Source organism: Harpia harpyja, chromosome 14 (assembly GCF_026419915.1).
Source record: "Harpia harpyja isolate bHarHar1 chromosome 14, bHarHar1 primary haplotype, whole genome shotgun sequence".
NCBI classification, from domain to species: Eukaryota; Metazoa; Chordata; class Aves; order Accipitriformes; family Accipitridae; genus Harpia; species Harpia harpyja.
This window is the reverse complement of record NC_068953.1, coordinates 10,948,735-10,976,376: the sequence shown is the minus strand read 5'-3', so window position 1 is coordinate 10,976,376 and position 27,642 is coordinate 10,948,735. Positions and strand designations below refer to the sequence as shown.

General features: G+C 44.2%; 1 long non-coding RNA gene across 2 annotated transcripts in view; it reads right to left on the bottom strand.

Annotated features, from left to right (window-relative positions):
* LOC128151226 (uncharacterized) overlaps positions 1 to 27,419 on the bottom strand; it is a 101,558-nt gene extending 74,139 nt beyond the window's left edge. For both annotated transcript variants that reach the window (XR_008238305.1, XR_008238306.1), the window contains exons 1-2: positions 27,190 to 27,419; positions 6,906 to 7,085 (exon numbers count right to left, since the gene is read on the bottom strand). This is a non-coding gene — a long non-coding RNA (uncharacterized LOC128151226). The remainder of the gene's footprint in view (positions 1 to 6,905; positions 7,086 to 27,189) is intronic.
* Positions 27,420 to 27,642: the final 223 nt, after the last annotated feature.

Here is a 27,642-nt window from a genome sequence, read left to right as displayed (position 1 = left end):
AACCCATATCAAACTAATCCTCCTTGCTGATGCTAATGAGAAAGCCCAGAACATGATCTCTGTTGAACTGGAATGAGGACCCACAGCGCGGAGCTTCCAGACTCAGCAGACAGAAGCACCCAGGCGCAGCATGCCCAGGCATAGGTCTGAAAAAGTGATTTGTGATGTCCCCATTTTGAGTGACCCACCTGAATCATTCGGAAGGGGGATCAATAGCTTCAAGCCAGTCAAGGCCAGGCACTTCCCAAAAGTCAGCCCCACTGTCTGTATCGGGAGTTTGGCACTAAAAAAGTCAGAGCACCTGGCTCAGAAACATACGGTTCAGCATAGCCAAAAAGAACAGACTGACCCATTAAATCTTCTACAAACAGCACTGCAAGAGCCTTTATATTCTCTGAACCTTCGGCAACCTTGAGCAAGCATTCAATTCAGGCTGGTTTCTAGAAGCTGGCAAAATTGTGGGGCCTCTTTTCTGCTTTAAGCTGGCTTGTTTCCTCCAACTGTGCACACACATTAAAGGACTTCTTATGGTACCTGAGACTATGGTCACTAAAAATAAAGCAGGCAACAGGAGCTAATGGACTGCAAACACAAGCTGTTTCTAGGTTGCAAGTGAAGGTACTGAAGCATTTTTCCTTTCTTCCTCCGCCTTCCTTCTGCTTTTTCCTTCCCCAAGTCCCTCTTTTCTTAACCCGAATCCGTTAATCTCAGTGCTGATAATTGTAATCACTCTAATATGTAGCCATCTGAGCAGCTCAGAAATGTCCATCTTAGGCCAGTCCCTCTCATGGAGGAAGAATAAATATGAAAAGCACATGGACTCCTCCAGAATTTTAATTTGAAACAAATACGGAGTCAAGTGAGGATTAATTACTTTTCCACTGAAGGCTGGCTTTTGTTGGGGGTTTCTGACTCCACGTTGCTCTTTAATCAAAGGAGGAAAATGATGATGGGGGGCGGCAGCTGGAAGAGCTGATGGAGACGGGCTGGATTTTCTCCAGACTCTACCGTTCTGACCCACGACCAGAGCTGTGGTTAACATATCAGAGAGATGATTCCCTCCTTTGGCCTCTGGTTTTTGGCAAAATATCCAAGGATCGTAGGGGGTCAGCACAGAAATACACTGCACGGCAAGTGCCTCTTCCAGGGAGAAATGGCATACGAAGAGGCAGGCTGACTGTGCTGCAGGGCAAAAGGTGACCGTGAGAGCAGTGGCTGTGGTGTGTGAACTTCTTCCCCAGGGCAACAGGGCAAAAGAAACCTATTTTACAAGCAGCAGAGTGATGATGGGCCTTGGGGAGAGCTGATGAGCTCATTCATGCTTGCAGTCCGTCAAAATTTGAAGTCTTTGAAGGGGAAGTCAGGATGGGAATCAGAAACCAGTGATTGCAATCTGAATTTGTACTACTCTACACCTCAGGTATACAGGACATTGGCTTTCCAGTCATGTACCCAATTAGAGATTATAATTTTTAATTAACTTCCTTAGCAGTTCTTGAAGGACCACAAATTTCTCTAACAAGACAACCCACTTATTATACAGGCCAGGATGCTTTCAACATTGCAAATGTTGAAGGCTGACTCCCTCTGCCTATCTACACAGTGGTGGCTCTTAGTCCACCAAATGCAGAACAGGTTGGAGAGGTTTGACTAGAAATGTCAGACCCACAAGTGAATCTGGTCCACGATATAGGTGACTTTCTTTCAGGTGAGTATACCAAGGCAGAAAAGCAGGCATCAATGATACCTTACAGTAGCCAAGACCAGGAGCGGGTTGCCATACATCAGAGCACCCTTGCCTCTACTGGCAGGTGCTTCTGCACATCTACTGCCAACAGCAGTGGGGGCATCTAGCCCTGAGCTACAGCACGCATAAAAGCAAGAAGCAGGCCTGAGTACGAACAAATGCGCTAATCCGAAAATCCAAAGCATAAGGAAATCTCTAGCCTAGGATGAGAATAAGGTGACCCACTCCAAGTACAAGGTGACCTGCTTTTTCCCCATTTCTGATGGTTCTGATCCTCCGAGTCTCCATGCAGCTGTACTGTGAAATCCATTTGAAACATCAGAGAGAGCCTGTGCATCAAACTAAAATAAATTCTTCTACCCACTCAGCCTCCTTATAGGCCAACAAAAGGCTCCCCCCTTTCTCTGCTATACCCATTTCACTGCCCTTTGGCTCAGCAGCTCAAGTACTTCATGGAAATCAAGCATGTGTTTGATTCCCTTGAAAATCCAAATTGAGATGCTTGAGTTTATTTTATGCTGTTTTCTTAAACCCAAATAGAAAAATAGGTTTATACACATAAATAAAAAAATAATAACCTGCCATTTAAATCCTGTTCAAGCAATTAGCTCAGTGCCTAGCTTTGTGCTAATGCAAACGCCTTTCTTTGTTTGTTCCTATTTATACTGCTCTTTAAAGTTCATTAAAATCACTGCTGCTATCTCACACAGAACAACTGTTCAAAACATCAGTGTCATGCAGTCGGGAAATTTATGCTTTGAAGTTCCCTCCTTTATTCATTTTTATCAGGCTTTTTTCTCCTTTTCTTTTTTTCTTTTTCTATTTTTTTTTCTTAATGACTAAACCAGTTTTATGCTCTTCACAGTTATTCCAAAATCTGTTGCTCCTGACACAGAGCTGATACATCATTCCTCGCTCATAACCCTTTTTCTCATTTTCATCATTTCTCTCCTCGCTTGCTTTGGCTCTCTGCTAAGTCCATCACAGCTTTGTTTTTATATCCTCGTCGCTGTATTTTATAGCCCAGTAAAACCTAGAAAGCTGCTTCAGAAAACACACATGCCAGCCCTTTGATGTTTGTGTTTGTGTGGCAGCTTGCTGGAACGTGTCAGCATTCGCACAGAGACAAAGCCCCAGGAACCCACCGGCTGCTGGAGTCAGCCCTGCCAAACGCGGGGCTGCAGGCAGTGGGCAGCAGAGCAAAGGCAGGGACAATAAAAGGGGAACAGGTGAATGCTTTCCTCTCCAACCCCAATCGAGATAAATTGTCTTTTTGCCTCAGTCCCCCACACCACAATGAACTGCTGCGGCTCTTCCAGTATTTAAAAGCTCCATGGGACAGAAGAGGCATCTCACCCAGGGGATCAGCCCTGGGGCCAGGACTGTGAAAATGCTTCTTGCCTTTGCTTTGAGCTCGCTGCTCCCCTGCAGACTGCCAAAAAGCAAAAGGCAACATCTATAGATAGGGACCATTGCTCAGCAATGGGATAGCCAGTGCAGGTCCTTGGCAATGGCAGAGTCAGGGCCAGGAGCAGGTGGAGGATGCTTGTAAAAATAATGGGAATTTGGCTGTGAGCTGGCTGGATAAGAAAGAGAGGCCACCTTCGCTTTTCTGTATCCTAAGAATTGTGTTTGACAGCTTTGCACCAAAACACCTTTCTTGTCTAGGAGGCAATGTCCTGTCCCCCTCCACCACGTCTGCGGGGAGCCATGGGACAGTATCTCCAAAGGCACCTACAGATTGTGTCCACTGTGGCCAAAGACAACACATTCAGCTACCATAAATCCATCTTAGCAGAGACTAGGGGAGCCCAGCTCAATTACAAACCTTGCCTCAGCTTGGAGCAGGGTCGCCCTGTGCCAGACCTGGGACAGAGAGGTGCTGCCCCAAATGCTTTTATGTTTAAGCAGACAACTCAGAGGGTGCAAGCAGGACAGCACTGCAGAGGAGTGCCTGATCTAGGGTCCGAAAATAGACCAGTTTTAATGAACATTAAAATGAGAATTATTTTCAGACTGGTGCTGTATCTGCCAGGTGACACCCCTGCTCCTGGGTACCTGCACAAAGCCCAGCTTGCAGAGGACTGGGAGGAGAAATGTGGATTGATCCTGGATGTGTCCATCAATATAGTCCAGATCACTGACTATCACCTGTTTTAACTAGCAGCCTGCTCTCTTCCACTGGTCTTCAACAGATTTTGGATTAGACATGGAGGCTTACAAAGACCAGATTACCTGTATGATTATTCAGAAACAGATTTGTAGATAATTTTAGTTGTATATACTCAAACTTTGTTTTGAATAAAACAGTTTAAAAATACTGTTCAAGCCAAATACAGGTTATATCACTGTGTAATTTTGCACCCATGCCCTTTAGAAAGTGATATTTCCCTCCTACCCAGAAGAACTGGAGAAACTTATATGCTGAGAATGAGCAGAAGACCTCTGTCAGGAGCCAGAATTGTTTTTCAGCCTGCAGTAATTAACGAGTGCTGTAGACCATCACTTAATATGATACAAAGAGCACTGCCAAATCTCAGGATTATATCTGGAGCTTTACTCTCAAGTCCCCTGTGTCTGGAAACATGTGATTGTAAGAAAATATCAGCTTTAATTTTTTTTAAATGCTCTTCTGAATTCTACGGCTGCAGAGGAAAGCTCAAAAACATGAATAGTAAAGGCTATCAAAAGCAGAACAAAGAGTTCAGTATTAATGGATTTTTTTTTTTTTAACTTTTTCTTAGCTGTCTCTCGAGTTGAGGGCCTGATTCATGGTATTTTGGCCACCAGCAGTTAGTGGTGCTCAATATGTCATAGTAAATAACAAACGCCGTGAGCCATCCCTTAGTAGTTTTAAAAACAGTTCTGGCTCCCAGACACGAAGAGTCAGTCAACAGCTGGGACATGTTATCACTAACGTGTTAGCACCTTGCACAGAGGAGACACCACCCCATTTCTTCCAGGACTCTTGAAAGAGGAAAACATTTTTTTCTCCACTAAAACATGAGTAATGCTAGCTGTGAGGTTACCTCATTTGGCTTAGCCAGAGTTAAACGGTTCCTAGTTCCTGGTTTCAGTCCACAGCTCTTTCAGCTCATCCACCACATATCAAATGAGAATTTGAAGGGCAAACTTCCCTTTCTGGCGAGCCAAGGAAACCCTGCCCAGCGCCTGCACGGGCAGACACATAACAGTGATGCCACAATCAGCTCTCCCCATGGATTGCCGTCGTCTTACTATTCTGACGACAGCTCGGGAGCAGTAGAGAAATCTAATTTCTCAGCATCAGATTTACGGCTGAAGCGGGCCTATCTGACAAGGGAAGGCATTGTGCTTATTCAAGCTGATCAAGAACCTGAGAGCAATTTCCATGGAAAAAAGGTCTGCTTTAATAGACAGATATTGAAAGCGAACTCACAAATTGCTTAGGGCTTCAGGTGAACAAAACACAAGAAGGATTCGATTTTCAGCAGCTTCCCCCTTCTTCTTTCCCCAAACCCACACTGGTCTCAACAGGGATGTGGTGCCTAAACAGCCCCTAAGCACCCATGAGACTCTGCCCAGACCTCTGTGCCCCTCATTTTCACACAACAAGGAAAGCTGACAACAACCATCCACAGTTTGATCTAGCTTGCACACTCTCCAGGGAACAAGTGTCTCCAACACGATGTCCAATACAAACTCGATGACATCTATTCCACCACTACTACAACACACCGCCACAGCAAGAAGGGAGCAGGTAGTGCATCACATCTCCAGGAGCCCATGTGGGCCAGCGCAGTTGGCAGCACCCATCTTACCAGCATTGGAGGCCAAGGACATTCAGAAAACCCTACAGCATGTGGTGTGTTAAGCTCAGAGCTTGCCCCCAGTAAAACATAGCAAGGGTTAACATCAGAGTGCAATAAATGCACTATCAATTTAGTCCAGTTTTTACAAGGCTAATTCGTCTGCCTTTTCAAGATATTCTCCACCAGGGTCTTGAACAGGAGCCTGAAGAAGGGGGTGGATGGAGACCAAGGGTGAGCAGTGTTTTATGGGGCTAAGTGAAGGGCCATGAGTAGGCACTGCCCCCCTAATAACCCTGGAGAAAAATTCTGGGTTGAAATGCCTAAAGCAGGCTTGACCTGCAATGGGATGGAAAGGTTTCTGCTCTGGTTATTGTCATCCTGGGTTTGGGTCCTAAATGTTTACCTCTCTGGTTGGAAGCCCAAGGTTCAGACTCCCTGACGGTGCAGGTGCTGATGGACGTATGGAGAATTTCCAGACAGCGCTGGAATCCCGGCCACAGTGCAACCTTCCTCTGATTTACTGAGCTGTGCAACGGTCAGGGACAGATCCCATCCCTCCCTCTGCTTGCAGCGTTACTGCTCGCTAGCCTCCGATAATGCTGTGTCTCGCCCAGAGTTGCTGCCTCCAAACATACAGACAAAACCCAAATTGATAGCACTGCCATCAGAGGTCTCCAGCTGCAAAAGCTGATCCCAATTCCCTGCCTCCTCCTACACTCCACTCGCCAGTGCAGGGTGAGGTCTTTTCTGTGCTAGCTCCACACCGATCCTGGCAGTCACCTGGCTGTGCTCACCAACTGCAATGCAAGGTGTCCTTTGGTGGATATTCACACGCTCTCTCATGTCCTTCAAACTCTTCTTAAGGACTCCCTTGGCAGCATGGCTCTCATACTAGCCCATACTCCAGGACATGGAGGTTGCACCCAGTAGCAACACTCTACAAACCAGGATTTTGGGGCTGCCCCATCACACAGGTTAGATCCAGACAGGCCACCAGCTCAGGAGCCTTTGGTAAGGAGCCTGCACATGAGCTGTGCAATGGAAAACGAGTAACCGGAGCTAACACTGCAATAATACCTCTGAGAATAATCACACACACTGAGCTCCTACCATGTTGTTTATAAAGCCAAAGCAGGCAGCAATCCAGATGGAGCCACACAGGAATGGCGCAGGAATAAGCACAGGAGGCCCCTCGCTTGCACAGACAAGACATAAAACAGAAACACAGTATTTATTCCACTCTATACTGGGCTGGACTGGAGCTTCTCATCCCTCCGCTCGATGGATTAGCAGCCACTAACAATGCCTCTCGAGGCAACTCTCAAGTTTTGTTTCCAAAAGTTTATTCCGTTTGTAATTTCTCATACCTGCTAATCTCTCCCGGACGTCCTCAGCTGCTCCAGAGCAAGGGTGAGGCTGAGCCACGTGCCGCAAGGCTCGCCGGGTCTTCCTTCATCTTGCTGCGTGCCTGTCATCCCTGCTGCTGCTCATGGAGGCAATGCAAAGACAATGGATGGGTTTTGGATGCTCAGCTCCAGTGCTTCTTTCTGTGGGAAGGAAAATCAGTGGGAATTTCAACAGCATGTTGAATGCAAGCTCAGATGGTAAGTCAGTGTCAGATTGTCCAGAGGACTTGCGTGTGGCTACAGCCCTGCCTCAGGCATTTCCAAGGGCCCCAAATGCTCATCTTTGCAGCTTGAAAGACCCTTCAAAGTCACTTTTGCAATCTCATGACTGCTTCCAGAGTCCATACGCTCCTTCCTCCCAGCATGAAACTCCAATGACCCTTTTAAAGAACAAAACCAGCACAGTAGCACTCAGAAGCAACCCTACAAAAACTAACAAGCCTTTGCACTCCAGCAACCACAGGCCACTTTCTGGGAAAAAGGCAGGATATGGACAAGTGAAGGGATCACACAGCAGTTGCTGCAAAGAAAGACTCCAGTTTCCAGCACAGAAAGGTTTCCTATGGACATAAATAAACCCTGTGGCCATGTCTTTTTGGTCATGCTGATAATTTCCTCAGCTACTGAGCCCTCTTTCAGTAGACACGGTACCTTTTCCATACAAAGCTCATCCCACCTCATACTTCAGGCTGCTCCTCAGCCACGGACCTGAAGTGACAGAAATGATGAAGCCACATGGCCATGTGGTTTCTGATGGCAAAAACCTGTGCTCTGGCGCAAAGCATGGATCTAGACGTTTTATGGCATTCTGGAATATAAGAGCCTCCAAATGCTACTCATAAGAGGAACATGAAGAACTGCTTTTCAACACCATTCTCCCATTTTCTCCCCCTTTCCCTTTTTACACTCCAAAGGGTGAACGACTTTGGCTCCAGTAGAAAAACAGAGAGAAGGACACCAGGAATTATTTACTTATTGCTGCCTTTTCTTCATCAAGTTTTCCTCCTTTAGGACTTGGCCCTGGCTGGTTTCCCAAGCAAGAACTGAGAGAGGCGACGGTTCATCCATCTCTATTCAAATTACTTTTGTACTGCATTGAATAATTGTGCCTCCATTTTACTCCAGGGCTAAAGGTGACTGACTTAAAGGTGATTATCTTTTGTTAATAGCCTGTGTTACTGAGCAAGATCTCGGAATTACCTTTGTAATCCTTCCCCACACTTTAATGTTGCTATTATTATTAATATTGCTCTTTAAAACATACTTTTCTCCTGTCATGTGGAGGCAGTGACTGCTGCTTCTCAGGGAGATGGTGAAAAGGCTGCCTGATACTATCAAGCAGGAAGAACCCAGTGCATCATGCCGCTTTTTTCCTTAAAGGTGGGGGCAGTTTGAGTCCAGCCATGAACAAGAGGCATTTGATTAAATCGATACAGGATGGCTGCAGCTAGGCTTCCACAGTCAATACGGACACCACAGCTTTGGGAACATATTTAAACATTCTGTAGGATTTTTACAATATGTTTTATCTTTTAAATAAGCCCATTTCCACCTTGCCATCCCACTGCAAGCCCTGGGGCTCAATGGGCACTTGCACCAGTAGCCTTTCTTTCCCCAGATCAGAACTGAGATACCATCCCAAATCTGGTGGATGGAAGTCCAACCTCAGAGGCAGCATCAACGACTTCAGATTTTTTCATCCTTTTCAGGATTTAGAAGAGCTCATCAACACTGCTTCAGGAAGGTCTTTTACCAATCCAGCTCACACAGCGCTCCTGAAATACCCCATCAGGAAATCCCAGCACACCATAAATAATCGGTATTAGGCTTATATTTTTCATGGCCCAGACTTTCTGCAGTTTCTGCTCTAACAAATCACATTTGTCAAGCTTTCCCCGCATTGTCTGCTGAACACTGAGCACCAGCATTGTTTGACGGGTGTTTGCTGAGCACTCAAAGGACAGGCTCTGGAAGGACTCTGTGCCCAGCACCACTGCTAGAGCTTGAATATACAGTATTTCACACATACTTGCACACTCTGTGTTACTTCCAATGTCTTCTATCTGTTCTGTCTTCTCTTCCTTCTGTATTTATATTATTGTTTGCTGCCTCCCATACAGAAGTAACTAGCTGAAGGCTTGTGGAGAAGTGTATAATTTGGTTCAAGCCAGGCTAGCATTTTCTATCATCATCAGTGTTGCACTCAGGTGTGTAATGTGCAAATTCATCAGTGTATTGCAGGCAAAAGGTAAATGTCTTGCTATTAAAGATAAAATGTTATGAACTTTTAAAGCTAACTATTATTATTAAACAGTTAAACATCCAGAGGTGGAGAAATACCTTTCCCATACTGAACTTTAAGCTGAGGTGCATAAATAAATTATGTATTCCTTTTCACATAAAATGCATATTAGAATGCCATTACTAAGCTCAAAACAACAGGCATTCAAAGGTAAGGAAATAGCCATGCCACCTCATCAATTAATGCCATACTATTTTTCCTGCCACATTTGGTGCCAACTGTTGCCTACATGGCCCTAAAAGTTTAACACAGCCTTGGAGCCTGTTCTCTACTCACCAGCAGCCAGCTCCCACAAGCTCACCTCTTTTGCTGGCATCACTGCTAGATTACCTTGGTATGCAAGGTGAGCAAGATCTGTTTTGTCAAAGACATCAAAATAGCATGTTTGGTAGAAATTTGAGGCAGCATCTTCCCACTTGCATCAGTCCTAGTGCATAGTACTTGAATGTAACAATAGCAAAGAGAACTGAGCCAGGAATTGTCACCCACCAAACCCCACAGCAAGATCCTTGGACCAAGCCCTTCTCCATGCAGGCCAGTCTAACTAAACCAAGCCCTCCTACAGAGACAGCTGGCTCTCCTCAAACAGGCAACAGGTGACGAAATGTAGGAGAGCCAGGAGAGATCATATCTCCCTGCCCTCCGTGTGCTCACGCTGCAATGCCATTCAGAGGAGGATGGGTCTGATACAGACCCACCTTCCAGTGCAACCAGAAACCTGCCGCTTTGTCCAGGTCAGGCTGGGAGATGAGATTGTGTGAGGCTACTGAAGCCACCTGGAAATTTAGTTTAACTCCCTGCTCCGACCTGGATCTGGGTTGGAAGCTAAACTCATGTGCCAGAAATACAAGAGGCCAGATCCAGGATGCAAATGTCCCTCACGGGTGCGCAGTCTGGTTCTGCCATCTCCCCTTCAGCCTTTCTGTCAGTGCACAAGACACCAGTCTGAGTTTCTGCCAAAAAAAAGGCCCCATAAGCAGCAGCTCTAAAGGGAAAGGATCCGAGAGCAGCAGGGAAAGACCCCCAGCCTGCGGAGAGCAAATGCAGCAGCACTTTGCAACAACAAAATCACACAATTTCTGGAGAGCTGCACATGTCCCCAGCCCACTGCGGCTCTCCAGGCAAGGGAAAGCCACACTTCAGGCTGGAAGCACCTTCCCATACCTGATGAGTTATGCAGTTATTTAACAACTCACTGTCTGTCATTACTTACAGCTTTACACATAACCAGAACTTCCTAACTGGCTGTGCACATTATGGCCATGGTCACCAGCAAATAAATGCCCATGGCTGATGGCCTTATTTCTATGCAGAAATTCCACCCTGGAACTGAATACAAAATATTTAAGGTTAATCATTGCACTTGTCAGATGGTTAAATCCACTCAGCATTTGACCTCTCATCTTGTCATGCCCATTTAGATTAAAATCATCGGGGCTTGCCCTGCCCATAGCACCTTATCATTCAGCAGAGGCTAGGCTCAGGTGGATAAAGTGCTGATATATATCTCAGGCCTGGAAAAAACCTTTCAAATAGCTTCCACTGCAAAACTTGCATTTTTGTGCCTGCAATCAGACCAGAGTGCTATCTGGAATGGTTGTTTAGCTGGCCCAAAACAACGAGACGAGCAACAGAGCCTGTAACACAAAGCCCCATTTCTCATATTGGTTTTCAAGTAAAGTTAAGCAAGTCAAGGGAAATGGTCTGAGCAGCAAGAGGGAAGAAAAAGATATGAGAAAAAAAATGTAGAAATGTCTGTTTGAGAAAACAGTACTTGGCTTCTAAGAATAAAAAGCTTACTAGTCAGAATAGTCCTTCCCCAAAGCAGAAATTTTCCAGTGTTCCCATAAAAATGAAAGCCATAAAAAAGGATTTTCAATTCCAAAATATACACATTTTCAACTGAAAAGCTTTCAAATGTAAATAGTTTTGTTCAGCCATGATGTTCTGGCTTTGAGTTACCAATAAAGCATGGATGCTTTTAGAAAACAGCAGATACATTCCACAGAAATTTGTATTTAATTAAAATACTTTTTTTTTTCTTTTTCTTTTTTTTTTTTTTAAAATCAAAGAAAAGTTTTGGCAGGGAAGTTACAACAGGCTTAGCTGTGGTTAGGACTTTTGAATGTGGCCAGGACTGACTTAACTTCACCTCTGAATGACATCTGTCCTTTGGCTTCAAAAGGACATTGCCCTGCACCAGAATTGAGACAAGGGGTTTTCTGACCCACAAAAAAACCTAGCAGTCCCAAGTTTGATGCCCAAATATATTATTAGTGACAGGAAATCTTCAAGAAGTTCACTAATTCACTTCAGCATCTACATTTTGATAACTTGTCTAAAGCTGCAAGATCTGGAAAACAAGACTGAAAATCCCCTAAAGCCGGGCCCTCAAGAAATATTCTGTATGTCTTTCTCTGAAGCATGTAGAAAAACCACAAGAATAGCCTTTCCTCAAGGTATTTTGAAACCTCAGCTCCTAGTTGGATTGGAGAAGGGCAGAGGCAAGCGGAAATGAAAATCATCTGGGGAAATGTTCACAAGGCTGCTTAAGACCTTGTGGAAGCCTCTGTCTGGATTTGGATGAAAGATGGAGACAAGGGCAGCTTCAGGGAACGAAGGAGATTAGAGGCAAAGAGGCTGTTTGCATTTTAGCAGGAAACTTCAGCAATCTTGAATTTCAAAATGGCTGAGAAACGTGAAATTAGACCAGATGCACTCCTACCAGCAGCTGTGATGGTCTGAACTGGAAAAAGCTCTAATAGTACTTGAATTTAGAGGTGGGTATAGAATGAGACCCAGCTCTATTCTTCAGTCTCACACCTCATCTTTAACCCTCAGCCCCATGAACATTTTCTTGTCCACCTACTTTCAAAACTGAACAACTGAGCAAAATTCACTCTGAACGGGGCAAAAAAAGGAGATTTAAGTCTTTCCCCTTTTAAAAAAACATCTCAAATGACTGTAAGCATGCATGCAAATTACATGTAAAGGAGGCCCGACTTACTTAATCAACCCCTTCCCTGGCACCAGGAAGCTGGTTGCCCAATGTCCACATGGTGTTTCTGGGGGCTCTGGCAGCTCCTCTCTATGCCACCGATGGGTACCGACACCACCCCCCAAGTTTCTAGGGCCTCGTGCTTGGCTTACCAGAAGCCTGTTGGCTGAAGATAACATGAACTATGGGCCAAACATACAGCAAATGTTTTGATTTACAGAGTTGAGCTGTGGCAAAAGTGCCTGTGCAGGTGGGGAGGAAGCAGCCTGAAAGGGGGGTTTCCTTCCTCAGCTCCTTCCATCTGGCAAAAAGCTGCGGAAGTCATTCGACGCCGGGTGGAGTGGGCTGGGAAGGACCCCATGTCACTGGGAACAGCCATGGCTTTGTACACCTCGCCATGTTTTTCTCCACAGCTGAACCGTGAACTCACAAGAGGAACCTCACTGACTTCGGCTCAATCATTTGCTCATGGGCAATGATGAGAACAGCTCTAGATCTTGCTGCATACCTCAAAATACACATCCCCGTTGCAGGAAGGACAGAGGACGAGCATCGTTACTCATGTCTCCCAATGATGATGGGAGGCAATGCGTTGCCCTCAGAACGGCTGATAGACCATCAGCTCCCATGGAACCATGCCAGTTTACACTGAGGCAGATCTAACTTTGCTCCTGCACAAGACAGAAAAATATTAAAGCCTTGTTCATAAATCACTGTCAGCCTGTGATGAGGGTTGTCCAAGCTACAACGAGATTAATTGCTCGTCATGATTCCATCTCCGTTCCCCTCCCTGCCTGCTCCAGAAGTTGGAGGATCTGGAATCCATAATCCAACAAATGTGGCTTTTCTTTTCCTTTAACCTGATGGGATTTCAGATGGATCAGCTGCAAAAACACTTCAAACCCATACACAATCTTTCAGAAAATCAGGAAAGGGCTGCAGGGCTCCCCGGGCAAACAAGTGCCTAATTATGCAGGGAAAGATGTCATGCAATTCTATCACCAACTAACTGTTATGTGGCAGATGCCCCTCACAAATCACTCCTGCTGATTATTTTTATATTTTTCTCTGTCTAGTCACCACGTGCAGCCTAAAACAGATCAGCATGTAAAAAACTCACTGCTCTGGAGCACCACTAAGACCCTCCTTCTCATTGGGGCTGGAACTCATACTGAAAATGGAGAAAATACTGGAGAGCGCATCAACAGCAAAATGACCCCACTACGATTATTATTTGACTTTAAATTACTTAAAATACATCTTAACATTCTAAAAACACAGGCAGTCATTGTAATAAGAAGGGAAGGGCTGAGATTTCACCTGCGTATAAAACCACAGCTCCTTTTACTGCTCTCCAGAAAACAAGTAACCTGCACTGGACTGCATCTGCAACTGTCTTAAAACAATCAGTAAGAGACTGAAAAATGGATGCAACTCAAATGCATTTCAGTAAATGAAAGAGAATCTGATCTGGTTCAGTCTGAGCCCAGACTGTTGTGTATGCAACAGAACTTTGGGTAGAAACTAAGGTGAGGGTTTAAACTGCAGATTGTCTGGAAAATGTGTATCAGTGCTACTACAGGCATACTAACCTGTGCACAGTGCCACAGTCACGCCTCAGCACAAAATATATCAGTTCTCACACCAGAGCTGCCTTGTACCAGCTAAGCTTGGATCCCAAGTGTGACACACACTGGCCTGACTGCAGCCACTCCAAAACTCTTACGGAGCATTTAAGGATGTGAGGTTTATTTAGCCAGTGAACTTTTCAGGATAGATGATGTCTCTCCGCTACCTGCATGTACAGCATGAAGCACAATGGGTCTCTCCTCCTGCTTGGAAACATTACACAGGTGATGCCACAGCACAATTTATTACCAACATTGCTCAGGCTTTCCCATTCTCAGATGTCACTGCTTTTTCTAAGCTTTCAGCTCTTCCCGAGACAGGAGGTGGCAGCAGGTCAGTGTGGTTCAGTGCTTTCCTTGCTATTGACCTCCTCATCCATTGTGAACACAAAAACTTGCCTCCTCCCACCTCCACGCTTACCAGAGCCCCTGCTAGCCTCATGCTCTGCAACCTGAGCCCTTTCTGCAGGCCATCAGCTCAGCCTTGACTGTTCTCAGTAGGAACCACATAGGCTCCATTAATCATCTTTTCTCCAAGTCTCCAGTTTTCCGCTCAGCCTCCCGCCCAGCACTTGAGCATCCTGTCTTCCATGCCACTCCTGGGCTGCATCCAGGCCAGCCTCGCACTCACATCCTGACTTCTTTGCACCACGCACATCTGACACAACATTTACTAAGCCGTAACACGCTGGGCTGCACCGTATCTCTTTTCCTATTCAGATATAATTCTAGGAACAATCTAGATGAGATCACATATAGAGGAAATGACGCTTCTTGCCTGTACTGAGGACCAAATGGCAGCATTGTATGGTGAAGTGCCACAGACGTTTGATATGGTTGTATTTTTAGCCATTCCCTCCCTTCCCAAATCAAAACAATAAGAGGGGGGTTTCTCAGTGACTTTTGCTATACGTCTGCTAGACTGCAACTAGAAACATCTTCTCATGAAACCAAAGGTTTGAAAAGCCCAGGTACAGACCGGCATGACGGGCTTGAACACTCTTATCAGCTGTGTTGGCATCATTCACTGTCCTCCTGGCAGAGGAGACAACAACAACTTCTCTCCATTCAGGAATGAGACTTCAGCTCCTCCAAGGCCCCAGGTTTGTGAATGGTGCTTCACAGCTCCCCTGCATTTTTCACACCCACGCAAAACTGCGGCAGGCAGGCAGACAAAACACCAAACCCAACAGAAAATGTGATCCTCTCTGGGGAAAATTTCAACTTTTCAGCCAGAAAGAGCAAACTGTGTCCCAGAGTGCTTTGAACTTAATGAGGCATGTTATTTTTAGCTTTTATAGATGAAAATGTCATTAAAAGCAAACATATTTCTGGGAAAAATAAAGCTAAATACCCTGCAGTTTGGACTTTTTCTAAGGCCACGTCTACTTTCAACAGAAGATGATGGGTTATAATAATAATAAACACACTGGGCACCTTTTTCCTTTCCACACAGGGCACTGCAGTGTTGCTTCCAAATAGATAACAATATAATTTCTTTCCATTTAAAGATCCATTTGTTACTACCATGTAACTGAGAACCTGGTCTTCTCCTGCCAGAACGACCATCTGAAGTCTGGCTGAAGAGGCAGCACATGGAAACCTAACACAAGGCAGATGGCTCTGTACCCAGTCAGGCACAACAATAATCAGTCAAAATCCATACTCATAAATTGAACTAAACGGAAAGCTCTGTATGGGCAAGGAAGTTAGTTCATTTGGGGGTTAGTTTTATTTGTCCTAAGGGCTACTGGCACAGAGGATAAGTAGGAGGGTAACTCAAAATCAATCTTGCTAGGAAGCTTTCATCCCAGTGAAAATATCCATGAGCAAAATAGTTTGCAGAAAACGATCATCTGGTGCCTGGGTTTGAATTATAAGAGCACAAAGTTAGGCTCTGACTCCATCTCTGGGCATTCAGGCACTCTGCACCAGAAGCACTTGCAATTCAAAGATGCAGTTTTTCAGTGCCAGTAGAAATCAGGCTTCTTTTAATACAGGACCTAAAGCTGGATTTAGGAACCATTCTGGGAACCACATTGTGACCATTTTTGCTCAAATCCTCATCCATCTGATAATCTTCCACCACTCTTCAAGAAGTATCTGCCAAAGTAACAATTTAATTACTTTATCCATGTGGATCTTTCCACCTCCTTGCTCTCCCCAGCCTCTCACTCTCATATATGTGGCTCCTCAGAACTCACAATGTGAGGAATGCAGAATTTTCTCCAGAAAAAACACATCCATCTCCCAGGTCAGGGAAATCTGACTCAGTTGTAACATTAACAAAGCCTCCCATGGACAGATGTGAAGAAGGGGGACATAATCAACATTCTTCTCTAGGTCTAATCTGCTGCTGCACTGGTGCTGATCCCAGAATCCATCTGAGCAACAGCATTACAGTGGCTCCAAAGAGGTGTAGCTGGAGGAGGGTGAAAGGTTCCAACTCCGCTTTACAAACCTTTCACTACAGAGGTAAACACCCATGCCAAAACTCTACACTTCCAAAAGCTTCCAGATATCACTTCCCCTCAGCCCTCACATCACTGGGGTCACAGGAGTATCATTCAGGGTTTGATTTACCAAAGGATTAAAAACATCACTGGGAAACACTTAAACCAAGCATACATTGCATTCACAGAAATTTACAGGGAGGACTCCATGATCTGTTTTCTGTTTGCAGCCTTTCCTGAAGAGCAATCCGTAACCACATCTGTGCTATCACCCTGGCAGCTGCAGGACACAGCAAGAGCCAAACCATAGGTGGGAAAAGAGCAAAGGGCTTGGATGAGAGAGTGCCCGGGGTCTGGCAGCATCCTCTACCTGCATGTGGGGTAGTGAGGACCATCCTGTGGAAAGGAGGTGCCTCTGGGACACTTGGCCACCAGTCAACCAGTAACTGGAACAAGATTCTCAGTTCCTGGACTCTTCAGGATCCAAACAGGGTAAGTCAAATGGGAAGGCTGGAAGGAGCAGCAATTCCAAAATTGTGTATTAAATACAGCACCTGTACATATGGGTGCTTAGGGAGCATGGAAGGCCTCAGGACATTTTTGGCTTTCTTCTGAAAAAGACGTGCAATGAAGTCTTGCTCAATAGTAGCTCAGGAAAACATAATTTCTGACATGGGTGGGCTCCAAAGCAGAGCTTTAACACTATTGACTTTAATCTCTGCCTCTCTGGAGTAAGTCTTGATAGATTTATTCTAAGCACCAGGTTAGATTCCCAAATGGTGCCAACCAGCTTTTCGTGGAAGCCAGTGGAGCTCTGCCAACCTACACTAACTCTGTATTTACAAGGATTTTTGATAGGCAGAATTCAGAGATTTTGAGAGGTCCAGATTATAAAAAGTAGCACTAAATCAGGAGGGTGAAAAACAGGGCGATGGGCAGACAGATTTCAAGACACCATTCATGAGCCTTTGCTTCAGAAGAACATGAGCCACAGCCAGAACAAAAATCACACATATGGCCCCACAGCCTAATGCCAGGAAACCAGAGAGTGAAGTGATATCTACTTTATCACTGTCATAAGTAGATGAAAATCCAGCAAATGCTTCAAGAGACAAACCCCCCTGATGTTAAGAAGGAAACTGCCCTCAACTTCCACCCACTTTGGATCAGGCTTTAAAAAAAAAACATCAATTTTTTAAAAGTACTGAGGTGAGTAAGGAGCAAATTGGTAGCCAGTAAAGAGCCCCAGAGCACCCAGCCATGCCCCCGCTGTAACTCAAGTCCTTTACAAACCACCGCCTCCACCGCAGCAAAGGGAGAGCCAGCTCCGCTCTTGGGCAGCCTTTTTTATCCATGCAAATATGACATGAAAAATTTCAGTCCATAACTACCTTGCTAAATAGCATGTAATAGGTAGAAACAGTTCAACACACTTTTCAGTCTGCTTTCAGTGCAGATTAACTCGCAAATTGTGTCTCTTAGCATCCCAGCACGTACCAAGCTTTACTCCAGGCAGAAGTGAGATCAGCATTTGCTCTATGTGTTTTTCCAGAAGGGCGGGGGGGGGAGACATTTGAAGGGTGGCATTCTTTTTAAAAAGGGGTCAACAACAGGTCAGCAATACAAGAAAATAGGTCATGTCATCTTAATTGGGAAGTCATGAATTTGGGGCTGTCCCCATCCTGGTAACACAGCAAGGATCTTTGTTCCAAGCATTAGGCAAAAGTCAGCACCGTTAGCCAAAATAACTTTTCAAGCAAACTCTCATTGAATAAATCTTTTACACTGAAGGGAACATTTTTCAGTACTCTGTTTTTTAACACCATTAACTTTAACTGTCAAGCCTGACAAGTATGGAAAACTGTTTTCTTACAAAAGTTAACATAAAAAACATTTTCCACTAAAAGGAGTTTTCCTTGCTACACATTAACTATCCATTTTGCCATTTAACTCTAATTGCTGTTTTTCTCCATTCCAAATCTTTTTTCCTCTCCAAGATCTGGACTTTAAAGAGGCTGAGTAGACAGGCGTTAACGCTTGTTTATAGAAGTTCTGTAACATGGATGTATTGTAATGAACTAATTATATTTAAGAGAAGGATCCGGGAATAACCATGACCTGTTAATCACATTCACTTATACTCTCCTGTTCTTTTTTCCTACTATTTCCAAGTGTCTAGGTGAATTCTTCAAAATATTCAGGAGTCTAAAACATTTGGGGACTTTCAGAGCCAAATCACTATGTAAATTAACAGCCACATTGGGTGGAAAGGGAAATGGAGTGGTGGTCCATTAGGACATCAGCTGACCAGTGGGGACATGCTGGCTCAGCAACCTGCAGGCACATGTCCTGGGAGGGGTTCATCTCTCCTGACTTTACCTTCTGAACATTGCATTTAGTCTCAGGTGTCTCTTTAGTAAGTGGAAAGCATCAGTACCTCCTGGTGACAGAGTGGGTTGACAGGGGACAAATCTGTGCTGCACAGACTGACGTTAACTGCCTGGGTGCGTGTGCTGTGGGAGTCCCTGCTGCTCCCAGCATGCTGCAGTAACAGGCTAGATTATGAAATGATAAAGCCTGAAGTGATTTAAGACATGTAACTTGATTTTAAAATGTCCACACTAGTGGGATTTGTGTTGATTTACCTCCATATGTTTCTAAACCAAGTTAAGTGGCTGCACAAATGGTTTGGAGATGTCCCCTAAAACAGGCTCCCAGGAGATGCAGCGATGCGAGGAGCCTGTCGAGCCACTTGTCTGCGTGGATGCACTTCTCATCTCAAAGCAGGTGAAGGAATCAATATGAAGCTAAGTGAATTAATCTGTATCTGGAACGCTTCAATAAATAACAAGGTTTTCAGAAAATTCAGTCCCCAGTTCATTGGTTCTTCCAGAAATCCTCATCTAAGCTGGTAAGAAACAAACAGAAGTCCTAATTCACTTCTAGATCAGCCTATTTTTGTGCAACCACCTCTTGTGTTACACTGTGACACACAGGCAGCTGAGCTGGTAGCATACGTAGTGTCAGGGGTTGTTTGATTAATCAATGACAAAACCGGATGAGACCGTGATTTTCACTTCTGACCCCCTGGATAACTCAAGCCATAAGACTTCCCAGAACTGATCCTTCTAAAACTAGAGTAGGTATTTTAGGAAAAGAAAAACATGTAAAAATTTCCAATGAAACAGAAAGCTTCATATTTCTTGGTGCACTGTTGTGAGTGGTTAATTGCTCTCACTGCTGAAAATGTGTTTTATGTCTAGTCTGAGTTTACCTACCTTCAGTATCTCTCACTGGTTTTTATTGCATGTTTGTTTGCTGGACTGAAGTCAGCCTTTTTATTGTATTTATGTTTCTCTCCACCAGTGTGTTCAAGTCTCCCCATCACCTTCCTCTTTGTTAGGCGATGCAAACTGTCTCCTTCAGTCTCTGGTGGGTAGATGTGTTTCCAATCATTTAACAATTCTTAAAACCTTTTTCTCAATTCTCTCCAATTTATCAACATCTTCCTCAAACTACCAAAGCCACAACTGGAAACTGCAGGAAGAGCACCTTCCTCCTTGTCTCCTATAGTCCTCTTTTTATACACCTAAAGATGATGTTTCCCTTCTTTGCCACTTGGCTGATGGTCCCCACAGCTTCACACATCTTTTTCAGAGTCATCAGTTCCCAGGATATGGCTCAGCTCTACATGGGTCCTATTAAAATACATTGGTCATTTTCATCCAGGTTACTAATGGGATCTAAATCATTCTGCACTGGTAATCTGTCTTTTATTTCAGTTATCTCTTCTTCAGATTTTGACCTCATCTCAAAGATAGATCCGTGATAACTCCAGGACTCCATTAGAAACACCTCTACTCACTGACAAATTCCCATTTAAAAATGGAGACCACAGCAGTTTGTTATCCATTTCAGAGATGCCTAATTGGTTTTCTATCATTCCAGCCTTGTGTAAGAACTTATTGATAGCCAAAGGCAATACTTTCACAGGACCACAGGGTGATTCAGGTTGGAAGGGGCCTCGGGAAGTCACCTAGTCCAACCTGCTCCTCAAAGCAGGGTCAGCCATGAGATTGGACCAGGATCCTCAGGCCTTTCCAGAAATTTATCACATCAGTACTATTACATTTATCAACACCACTTGTAATCTTCATGGAAAAAAAAATCTAATTAGACAAGAACCATATTCTATAAGCCTGTGTTGATTGACACTACTTACATTAATCCCTTTAATTCTTTACTAATTACATGCCCTATCAGCAATTCCATTATTTTGTCTAGGATTAATGTCAGGCAGAAAAATACGTAGTTATGTGAGCCACCTTGTTTATCCCTTAAAAAATAATGGTACAAAACTAAACTTCTTCCACATAGCTGTAACTTACTGGTATTTATTATCTCTAATTAAGAGCTGCTATACAACATTCTTTCAATATAAAAGGTGTTTTATTGTTAAAGGACATGATCACACAACCTCCCTTTTCCCCGTAAGAAACAGAAATATTTATTGAACTCTTCAAAATTCTGTACAATATTACTAACAATGCTATCATTTTCATGTAGCACTGATCTATTGTAAATATAATTATATCACTCAAGAAAGAGAGCTGCATTTCTATGGGGATTTCATTTTGAAAACCATATGTTGGAGCCTTGTGCTGCAAATACTAAAAATGTGCTCAGAATTCCTAAAATTATACTTGAAAATATCCAGACACAAAAACAATTGCATCTAACATAGAAGAAATTCTATATTAGGCCTCATTTTTACAGATCAAGGGGAACTGATGACAGAATGTGAAAATATAGTAGCAGCTTAGGTACAAGAGACTGATTTGATTACATTTGTTATGTGCAAATAGAATAAAGTCCAAACGAGTAATGTATCTACTTGATGATTTAAAATGCCAGCTTAACAAAGCTGAAAATAATTACAAAGCAAAACAATTGGGAGAAAGAATTTGAGCAGGAATCTGTGAATGATAATTGGGAACTGTTCAAGACCTTTTTACTGCCTACGCAGAGGAACCACAATCCCACGGAAAAGAAAGAAGGCTGTGCTGGCTAAAAGCTGCTCTGGCTTGGAAGCCAAGGGAAAGCCAAATCATAAAGTAATAAATAATTCTTCTTGCCCATGGAAGACAGGAAACAATAATAGCAATGAATATAAGTCAGCAGCAAGGAATTCCACAACACTGATAAGGGATGTCATGTATGGATTGAAGGAAAATAAAGATACTGAGAACAAGAGAAAATGAAGGTTTTGTCTTCTGTGTGCAGAAGGTCAAAGACTCAGATCAGTAAGCAGCAAACATGCTGCAATGGACAACACAAGTGAATCCTTCTGCTGGCATGCTCAGTTCTGCTGTTGCTGGATCAGGAAGCCCCAGCAATGCCCTCCCATGCTGGAGTCATCCCTATCTGTGACACAAACATTACCTCAAAATGCAAAAGAGGTGGCAAGTTGCCCCAAATGGGGTTGAAGACCATGCATTTCCTCAGCTGGCCACTCTCCTGGGCTGTAGTGGCACAGAGAAGGCAACAGGCTGGCAGGAACAGGACCATAAGCTGAGGCAGAACTGAAGGAGGAATGAGCCATCACAGGATGCTCTTCGAGACAGGCCACTGGTGGCTGTGGCATACATTAGGTGCCTCTGTATTGTTAGCAGCAGGACACCGGGGTAGGGTTTTGCCCAACCAAAAACTGCTAGGCATCTTCTAGAGTTAAAAAAAGACCATCACTGCCTTCAGCTCTTTCCAGCTAACCTTTGACCTGTGTCTACACAAGTTATGGATAGTAACACACAAGCTTTGTGCTGTGTTATGTTTGTCCATCCAATCCATCTCCAGAAAAACAGAGGACCATGAAGAAGTTCCATGGAGCTAGTCCAAGGCTTCAGAACAGCATACAGAGCTGGCAGAGCCATTCCCAAAACAATCATTCCAGGCAGCAAACACTTCAGAGCAGGCAGCACATGAATGCTCCAAAGCCTCCCCAACAACCACGTCTGCCAGGTTTCCCCTACCCAAATACCAAAGTACACGATGACGATGAGATCTCAATATTGAGCATGTTGGGTGGCAGGGAAGCAGCAAAGACCTCTTTGAGAACAAAGGTAGTCGCGAATGCCAAGAGTCAGCAAACAGTCCTGGAGAGACCCACAACATCCAAAGGTCCAACACAAAACACTGAAGTGCTTATCTGCATTCAGCGTCTCCCAGCATCACACGCGGAGTCTGAGGCAGCTCCCGGCTAGTAAGGTCAGGAGGAAACTTTTGGGGGCAGGTTGTCTGCTCTGTGGTTTCTTCTGCCATGCTCACAGCAGAGAAGACAGTGGTTTAACCAAACACCAAAAAGCTTGTCCAACAAGGGTACTATAAAAAAACAGGAGGACCTGTGGTCCTAGTGAAGCAGCCCCAAATGCTATGGTAATCTTCTGTTGGATGCTCCCCCAAACCTAAGGGTACTTCTGAGCACTGCAATAAGCAGATGATACACAACCAAACAGTCATTAGGGTGCTCAGGTTTGTATGACTGAGCCTAGAGAGGTCATGCAAAGACTTTCCTTAAATTCTCCCTCCAACCCAGAATACACAGGATGATCTGCTTTAACACAGTGAAACAGGAGAGACAAACAGCTGTCCCACAAAAGCATGCCAGCTGCTCTCTATAGACACAGCAAATAACTCGCTCATTGGTGAGGAGATGCTCCTGTGGCAACAACTTCTTTGCAAAGCAAGGTTTTCGAGGGAAGGCCCTTCAGGGTTAAATTCCCTCCCTGTCTCCTTTTCTCCACCCCTCCCTCCTCCCCACTCCAGCAACGGATCCTTGTGAAAGAATCTGTATTCGATATGCACCAAGAGAGATTCTGGTCTGGGCTTTTTAATAACGAGCAATTCCTTTGCATTCTCAGGTGTCCCTTAAAATCAAGTTCTGATATTTCTGCTGCATTATTACCATGGTCTGTAGATGTCTTCAGACGCAGAAAAGCCATTTGGTCTGCAGGTATGCTTTGCCCCTGTAGTGCCGAACAGTTTCTCTCTGTTAAGAAAAGCCCCTCTAGAGAAATTGGTACTTGGACCCAATTAATGGACCTCCTCCACCTTCTGTCTTGCCAGTTTTTCTTGGCAAGAGCATCCAATCCCTGTGGCTGAGACACCAGTCGTTATAACGTGCCATTAAAAAGTGAAACCGAGGAAATAGTGTGTGTAACCTCAGCAAAAAGGAGGTGCCTGAAACATTTCTGGCCTTACTTTTTTCTAACCTGTGCGCCATTCTTAATGATGCACTTCATGATTCAGCTTTTGCGGCACCACTAATTAACTCGGGAGAGCATAAGAGCTGCATGGCACAGAGATAAATTTAACTTTAAAGATGAGCAAAATCCCTATAATTACAAGCAGGGGAGAGAGGTGTTCCTGGAACCATGAGGAAATGGGGAGTGAATACCTGACTCCCAAAGGTGCAACTGCTCAGCAACACCTCTGACCATGGGGCCAGCTCTAGATAACCACATAAAACACATTCAACCACCACCTGAGATCTGGGCTGAGAAAGAGCCATTCTGTACTGCCCGAAGTGAAGGTTCAAGCTCTTCAGCCTCTCAGCCAAAATCCCTGTAGAACTTGCTGGGCTGAGAAGAAAAGACTGCATTAAACTCTCCAAATTACTGACTTAGAAAATCCCCTCTATTTCTCCGAGCAGACTGAATGAACGGGGGGAAATTTAGGTCCAGACTAAGTTTAAATGCAGGGCTTGGAATCAAGGGATCATGTCTGGGTTCAGATTCACAGATTCTTATCTCTTCAGATACGATAGGCTGACCTTCTTCATTGTCCAGGTCATGCAATTGCAATTTAAAAAAAAAATCTGTATCAAGCCCCTTAACTTCTGTTTGAGCTACAGAGTGTTTCTGAAGAAGACACGCATTCTTGATTTGAAGAGATCAAACCATGGAGAATCCATCACATACCCCGGTAAACTGTTCCAGAGGTTAATTACTCTCACTGTTAAAAATTTGTACCTTATTTCCAATTTGAATTTTTCTGGCTTCAGTTTCCAGCCATTGGACCTTGTCATGCCTTTGAGTGCTCAATTAAAGAATGCTAAAGCATCAGATACCATTTCCATCTGTCAGTGCTTAAACACAGAAATCTCAGTAGCTGGTTCTCATGAGGTTTTTGGCAGGATCTGAACTACCAACAGTAACTTTTCTGTCTGTCTTCAGATCTGACTTGGAAGCCAAGTCAAAAGGGTGAATGTAATTAGTTTTTAATAATTTGTGATTCTTGAGAGAGCTGTGCAATAAACAGATCTGATTGGAAAAACTCTAATGAATCTTGTTTTTATCAGAATTTACCATTTTTTCCACAGTGAAATGTTTCATTGGAAGAGTTCAGCTTCAAAGGACGGCAGTGAAGGCTGACCAGGTTCTGCCCCTAAGTGCGCTCAGAGCCTGGACCATCACATCATTCGCACTCAGCATCTCACAGTGAGCCAGGCTCATGATGTGGCTGCAATAGTACAGGGTCACGGCAAAATGAAACTGCAGTTCCAATGGGAGCTGGATCACAACTGAAACAACCATCCATACTGTGACAGCAGTGCTGTCCACCCAAACAGCTCTGGAAATGAACCCAAACACATCCCATGAGTGTGTTGGAGGGTTTTCCTCCTCCCACCTCCTTCTGCGACGGAGCAAATCAAGTTCTTGACAAGTAACTGGCAAAAATACTCTATTATGTTCAAATGAGTATCAAGTGACATCACACCCCAAAGTTATGGGACAGGCACCCTTGTTGGTAGCTGTCCCATTCCTCGTCATTATCTGCCCAAAGGAAGATATAGCGATGCTTCCACTAACAGGTCTTTTTCTCTTTCTAAAGAGCCACAAACAGCTTTAGACAACAAAAAACAGTGTCAATGGAGACCTGGACAAGACTCACAAATTCAGACTGCCTGAATCTGAACGGATGGAGCAGTCAATGACTGCTTCCAAGTGAACTTTAGATGGATGGACGGGAAAAAGGGGACTTGTGATGGAACCAGACTAGCAATCCCATCTCTGGAGCTACTGCCACGTCTCCTGCATGCAAGATGTTACTTCATTGCTACTCTGGTACGCTGCTCACGAGCCAGCTATTAGAATGAACTATGCTTCCTGCAGAATGGCACTTGCCTGCTTGAGGCAACGGTGCCATATTCTGCCATTGAATTAATTTGCCATATGACAGGCAGAGAGAGTACTCGAACGTGCCTGGAGCCCAGTGATTTTGGCTTGCTTTCACAAGGGATATTTCCTCTATGCATGCAGTCTCCATTATGGTTAGAGAAAAAAGGAACCAGGTTTATCTCCTAGACAAATATTTATTTGCTGGGCTATCAGCAAAGGGTCACTTTGGGTTTTTATTGCTTCAGCTTGAACTATTATTTCCCCCATTGCTTTTCTTATTCAGCCCCAAAACACAAGGTACTACCACAAAGATCCAAACTCACAGGTGAGACTATATGCAAGACCTTATAGCCAAGAGCCATATGGACTTGGATAAATATTGCAGCAAATCCTCAATGTCTGTCCAATTCAGCTACAGACACTTTTTTGTCACAGTAAGCGTTCAGAAAATGAAAACAGGTTACAAAGGTCTATTCTCTCCTGTGAAACACTAAATGCTCACCTGAGGGAGGCTGATTCCCGCACTTGACATCTGCTTCTATAAAGCCAGATCCAAAATGTTGCAAGGAAGAGGCTTGGGCAGGAACTGAGAACCATTCTGGTGGATGATACTATTCCTTAAACGTCCTGATGCAAAACCAGAGACACCCGTAAATGGAAAAGACCTCATAGGTCCCCCCCCACCTTTCCTCTGGCCACCACAGGACTGTTCCCAAACCTTCAGCTGTCCACAATAGCTTAAAATGCCCTCAAGCAGAGAAACTCACCCTACAAAAGGCAGTTCTGTGAACCAAGGGAACCCAAACACTCCCCTTCCCTGGCTGACCTCTGGGACAGCCCAGACCACCTTTTCCTGCTGCACGCTGGTACCTCTCCCATAGTCAGATTTTCCAAGCCCGTGGGCAAGAAATCAGGCAGCAGGAGGTCGGGCTCATTTCTCACATTCTTCGGGTCATCTTTCCCAAAGATTCCTGTTACTGAGCCTATTCTTGACCCCATAACCTCGGCCAACTTAATCTTCCTATTATCAGGAGGAAATAGTGATACTTTTTATTTTATCTACCTGTCTCAGATTTATTGTACCCAGATGGATGACTCTGGGCTGTGTTTTCTATTAAGAAGTATCTTTATTTTATCACATCAGTAAGAGAGGTATGCAGGTCCTGAAGGCTGTTCAGCCCAACCATCAGACACATAATATTTTTCTTTGCTGAAGAAAACTGTAGCAGTTACTAGGGCCCTAAATTAGCAAAACTCCTAAGTATAAATGTAGCTTAAAAATACATGCTTAATTCCCATTTAGATCATGGGAAATTACAGCTCAATTCCAGCAGGCACCTACAGTTTTTTATATATACATTTATAAATAGATAATTACATGTTAGCTGAATAAGTACACCTCAAAGCACGTGCTTGAATATATTGCTGAATCAAAGCTCAAACACGCTCCATACCAACCCTGCAGCAAAACACAACAGCGTTATTGGAAATACTATTAGCAGCAACCACGTCTTAATAAAATGCAGTTTTAATGCTAGGAAATGTCCTGTGTTATCTAAGCTAATCAAAACACCAGTAGCTGCTAAATGACAAGACCTGCATTTGATCTCGCCTTTATACAGCAAACGCAGGAACACAAGCTCATAAACAAGTGAGGAAACACATTTAACCAACAACCCACAACTTACTTTCAACAAGCTTACCGATGTCAGCACATGCGATAAAATTAGCCTGTTGGAGTCTGCGATTTTGGCATGATTATCTGCTAATTACATGCTGTAAGCTGAGAGGGGTGGGCTTAGCAGCTCGCCGGGGGCTGCTGGCTGCTTGTCTTCCCACAAAACTTGCTCACAAGGCATCTAAAAATAACTTTATAGGCAAATCTTCTGAAGGGAGAGGCAGGGCAAAACAAAAGAGCGTAGACAGCTTAACCTCTTCATGCCCAAATATCCACACTTGCAGCAAAGTATCCAACATCCACATCAGCAGAATTTAATCCTTTGGCTCCTTTTCAACAAGGAGCCAAGGCCTAAACCCTATTCTTTTTCTCATTTCCTCCAAATTCAGCTTTCTACATCTTCACCTCTGCCCTGTCCCTTTAGTATCTAGCACATGACCATTGCCTCTGTTCCACAAGCTGG